We start from the raw sequence: 5,771 nt of genomic DNA, 5'->3' as shown, positions 1-5,771 counted from the left end.
TATATATATGTATATATATATATATATATATGCCAATCTACACCTTTATGTGTTTATACACTTGTCACTAATGGGGCTCAATGGTATAGTGATGACTAGTACATCCAAACCCTGGATTCGATTCCTCACTACCAGATGCACATAAAAATCAGGAAGTCGTGCTGTCGCTCAAGAAGTCGGGCACTAGCTTTGAGCATAAAACCTTAGGGACTGTGTCTAGACCCTTACTCAAGACCCAGGATAGGTACCAAAAAATATTGAATGCTGTGACAGCAACTCTGTATGGATAAGACTTCAAATACCTCATCACAGAGCAAGCCGGGAGTCTGGTGCTGAAAGCTGCCATCTAACCTGACTTAGCCAGAGGTATATCACTGCAACCCAGCTCCACGGAACCAGATGCTGCTGGCTTGCTCACCCCTGTCATCCAAGATACTCAGGGGCTGAGATCTGACACTGATGGTTTTAAAACCCAGTCCTAGCAGAATATATGTGAAAGTCTATGATGTGGGTCAAAGTGGTAGAGCTCTAGCCTTGAGCAAAAGATCTTAAGACAGTACCCCCAACATTTTAGTGCAATCCCTGTGGCTGACTACTCCCCTCCAAAAAACATTCCTCTGAATCATTAGATGTTAACTTTGTGCAGTTTGTGATGTGTTTCTGAAAGAATGGTGATACTGATGAAAACACCATAATACTAACGACAGCTTGTGGGATATAACTATGTGATGAGTCCTTCCTAAGGTGCTGAGTACTTCACGGGGTGCTGTATGCTGAGTCCTGTACAGAATGCTATGTGCTGAGTCCTTCACAGGGTGCAGTGTGCTGAGTCCTGCATTGGGTGCTGGGTGCTAAGACTTTCACAGGATGCCTTGTACTGAGTCCTGTAAAGAGTGATATTTGTTTTGTCCTTCAAAGGCTGCATTCTTTCATCTTATTCTTGTAGGAGCTCCACAACTGAGATGGTTATGCAGACAAGAATATTGAGGTTCAGATATGTCCACATGGCAGGGACAAAATTATGTATTACTGAAGACTCATGAGTTGCCTACTGAAGACAATTGTTTGTTTTTTTTTCTCTGTCATGAACCTTGAACTCAGAGCCTAGCACTGACCCTTACTTCTTGGGCTCATGGTTAGCACTCCACCATGTGGAGCCAAGGACCCCCTTGCAGCAGTGTGCCAGGGCCTAGGGTTCTATAGCCGAGGTCTGCCATCCTGCCTTCTCAGGAAGCTGAGATCTGAGGATCTGGGTTCCAAAATATCCCAGACAAAATGTCCCATGAGACTATTATCTCCAATTCACCACTAAGAAACCTGAAGTGGAAGCTGGGTGCTTGTGGCTCATGCAGGTCATCCTAGCTACTCAGGAAGATGAGATCTGAAGACCATGGTTCAAAACTAGTGTGGGCAAGAAAGTCCTTGAAATACTTAGCTCCAATGAACCACCAGGAAACCAGAAGTGGTGGTGTGGCTCAAGTGGTAGACCATAAGATTTGAGCTGAATTGCTCAGGGACATCAGCCAGGCCTAGACTTCAACTCCTACAACCGACAACAACAAAAAAGAAAGAAACTAACAAACCTGAAGTAGAGAGCTGAGAATATGCCTTAGTGGTAGAGTGCTTTCCATATACAAAACCCTGGGCTTGATTTCTCAGTACCTCATCACTAGGAAAAAGCCCGAAGTCCCTTTGTGGTTCAAGTAGTAGAGGGCAATCCTTGTACAAGAGAAACTAGGTACAGTACTCATGTCCTCAGTTCAAGCTCCAGTACTCGTATATGCGCGCACGCACAGACACACACACACACACACACACACACACACACACACACACACACATGCACACACACACACACAGAGAAAGCAGAAGTGAAGGTGTGACACAAAATGGGAAAGCATTAGACTTCTGCTCTGAGCTCATGGTCGTCACGCAGGCCCTGTGTTCAACCACAAAACCTAGCCACCCAGCGCCCAAATAGGACAGGTCAAAGGTTTCAAAACCTGACGAGCTTCACCAGCCCTAGATGAAAGGAAACTTTGTGATATCCAACATGTGATTGGATTTCCCAAGCTTCTGGAAACCTATGAGAGCTTTCATAGGCCCATTATCGCTGTGATTGAAACATTTGATTAGGTTCAGTGCCCTAGTTGTCTCCCAGAAGGACTCCTGAATAATATTGAGCATTTAACACGGGAATATAGTCTCATAAAGGCAGGATAAGAGCACAGAACATGGCTTGCCATGGTAGGTGGCACAAATGAAGGCTTCCTGTCAAAACATTGCACTGGGAAGAGAGAGAGCTTGGGGTAAGAGAGGCCTTTTTCTCCTGACCTTCAGAGCTCGCCCACACTCCTCCTCACTAATTGGCCCAGATGGAGTTATCTGTTACAGAGCTGTACAGGAGTGAGGCCTTTTGCCTGCCTATCCAGACAATGAGAGAGACTTCTTCCAGCAGGCCTAGCATGCAGAGAAACCCTCTGGCTACCCTGGGATCAGTGAGGGGAGCCCTGGAACATGCAATGTTATAAAAGCAGTCTCTGTGTTATAAACTCATTGTATTGAATACATATTTCCTAGCTTGGGACAGTTCCCAGTCATGAGGCCTTTTGCAGTTTGCCAGGCTACCAGCATTTCCCTCACACAACCACAGAGCAGGAAGATATCACTTTCCCACTTCTCAAGCAGCCAGAGACCCCAGATTCAAGAGGGCAGAGACAGGTTCTAACTCAGCTGCTGGGAGACAGAAGAAAAAGTGCCCTGACTCTTCTTGGACTGGGGATTTGCATTAATGTTGTGGAGAATGAAGGAAGGAGAATGGACTGGCAGAGGTAAAAGAAGGGCCTTCAAATCTGACAGATGGAAACTCAATAACCCATTCCCTAAGACAAGAGAGCAGGGTTTTTCTACTCTGTTCTTCCCCTCTCTCTCTCAGTAAACTGGCTCTCTATTGGTAACTTAAAGATAGCCTGAGGCTCCCTTCACCTGAGGGAAGAAGGATATTAGTCATTGTTTGAAGAGGCTGAGAAAAGCCTGACCCTGGTGTAACTCTAACAAATTTCTCAGGTTTCCCCCCATCGCTGACTGTGCCTGGAATGAATGAAGTGGTTTTGCAGCTCACTTCCCTGTTGAGTGTGGACATTTTGCCTCCTAATCCTGCAGGCCTTTGTGTCTTCACCCAACCTGGCTTTTGCAACTGTTTTCTGCCTTCAAATACAGTGTTATACTGGATTCCTTCCTGCCAACAGTGGTAGGGCTTGGATCCTGAGAACCTCATTTGAACCCAGGGTGGGTCAATGAACTTTCTTTCCTTCTTCTATAGCTTGACAACTCTAAGAACATTTAGAGTGCAAGTAACTTCTCATCACCAAGGGAAACACAGGAAGCTCTTGATCATCTGATCTTTTAGAAGTAGAAGCCAGTGTGTCGTAGACTTTCCTGCTCTGGTTGCCTTCACACTGTGATCCTGAGAACTCAGCCTCCTGAGCTAGGGTGATGGGTGTGAGCTACTGGTGCTATGCTAGGTTCAGAACTGTAATGACATTGACAATACAAGTCAACTGCTTATCACAAAGGGCTTGGGGAGCATATTAAGCCTTTGAACATTGGACCTTTCAGATCCCTTTAGCACACAGGTTGTAATGGTAGAGTCTGAGAGGCTGGGCATATGGATGTGCTACACTTGATCCTTAAGCTCTGACTCCAATTCTGGTGTACATCAGGGTTCATTTTCTAAAGAATGTTCTCATAATTATAAAATAGGAAAAGTACTTTGATTAACCCTTCCTTTTTTCCAGTTGTTTGACTTGTATCAAGCCTGGGCATTGTCCCTGTGTAATTCAACTCAAGGCTAACACTCTACCACTTGAGCCACAGCGCCACATTTTTTTGTTGGTTCATTCGAGATAAGAGTAACAGGCTTTCCTTGCCTAGGCTGTCTTTGAATCTCAGCCTCCTGAGAAGCTAAGATTTCAGTTGTGAGCCACAGGCATCTGGCAGTCTCTTTCTTGTATACTCATTTTTCTTGGTAGCATTGTTTGTTTATAAATAAAATCGTTTATTTCCACATTTTGATGGACAAAGATGTAGTTTTCAACTTAATGTGATTAGTTAAAAAAACTTTCTCATATAGATGCTTTTCAATAACCAATGTTTTCCAATGATTTATTGAGTATGTTCTTCAATACAGTTGTAAGCACATTACACAATTTACATAATACCACTTACATATCTGCAGTTACCTTAAAAGGACATAGGCCTTAGAGCCAAGAGGTAAAATTTATTTTTATTTCTGCATGAAACTATTTGTGACTTTATACCAACAAAGTAATGGCATCCTTTTCAAAATCTATTGACCATAAAACTAAAAATTTATTTTTTTTTTATTTTTTTTTTTTTTTGTCGGTCGTGGGGCTTGAACTCTGGGCCTGGGCGCTGTCCCTCAGCTCTTCAGCTCAAGGCGAGCGCTCTACCACTTGAGCTACAGCGCCACTTCCAGTTTTCTGGTGGTTTATTGGAGATAGGAGTCTCACGGTCTCTCCTGCCCGGGCTGGCTTTGAACCGCGATTCTCAAATCTCAGCTTCCTGAGTAGCTAGGATTACAGGCGTGAGCCACCAGCGCCCGGCGTAAAAATTTATTTTTGATAAATCTGTTACATTCTTCTATGTGTCTGTTCTTATAGCAGAGCTATGTTGTCTTCACTACTAAACATGGTAATAAGTTCAAATCTAGTATGAGGGCTCAAGCTATACGATTTAAAAAAATTTTTCTAGCTGACCTGTATTCCTTGAATTTACATATGAGTTTATTGAGTAGGTGGAACAATTTTCTACAGAGATGTTTGATAGTCACTCATTTTTTGCACCTTGTGAAAACAAAAGACCCCAGATATATATATAGAAAAAAACTGTCTTTAATTAATGCTTGAAACAGCTAAATTTAATTTAGGAATGAGTTAAAATTTAGGAACACTATAGCATAATAGAGCTGAGTGATAACGACTTGAGCTGCACAACAGAGGAGAATGAGAAGGGATAGAATAGAATGATGGACCACATAGTAGCTGTATGTCATTGGTATTGTGTTTCAAAAATCAGAGAGACTTCAGAGAAGAGAAGGAGGAAAATAATCAAAGTTTCCTGAACCATTTCTTTTTAATCCACCTAATACTGTGCACTGAGAGACAGAGAAGATGGGAAAAAATAAAATAGAAAATAAAGCATTTTATAGACTGTTACAATGTAAAGAGATTGTAATAGTAATATGACAATTAATTTCCAAAGAAATAAGAGAAAGAATAGGTAAACACTCAAGGCAAAAAGAATGAAGAGAGAAAAGAAGCAAAGTAAAACCTTTATCAATAGCAAACACAAACTGAATTTTACTCTTTCCTTATTTGTAAGGTAAGGTGGAAAATGTAAGGACTCTTCACTTTTCTTTTTTCTTGCTCTAGAAGTCAACAAATATATTCTCCATTATTTCTGGTAGATTACATCCATTTACAAATGAAAAATGTAAGACTAACAGTCAATGTAGTGAGTAAATAATACTAGAATATATGTCTGAGCTCTCCACTCTGTGTGCTTAGAAAGAGAGTAATTTGGTTATGGAGAGGACCAATATGAAAAGAATACAGGGAAAAAGCATACTTTGGAAATGGTTGTTTTAGGACTAGGTGACAGTGATGAGTAAATGAAACAGGCTGGTGTCAGGGGCATAAAAAGGAGTACATCGAAATCATATTAGTGACAGAAACTCAGAAAATCTTGAT

The sequence above is a fragment of the Dipodomys spectabilis genome, unplaced genomic scaffold (assembly GCF_019054845.1).
Source record: "Dipodomys spectabilis isolate Male_0828 unplaced genomic scaffold, ASM1905484v1 ptg000185l, whole genome shotgun sequence".
Classification (NCBI taxonomy): Eukaryota; Metazoa; Chordata; class Mammalia; order Rodentia; family Heteromyidae; genus Dipodomys; species Dipodomys spectabilis.
This window is presented reverse-complemented; position numbering follows the sequence as displayed.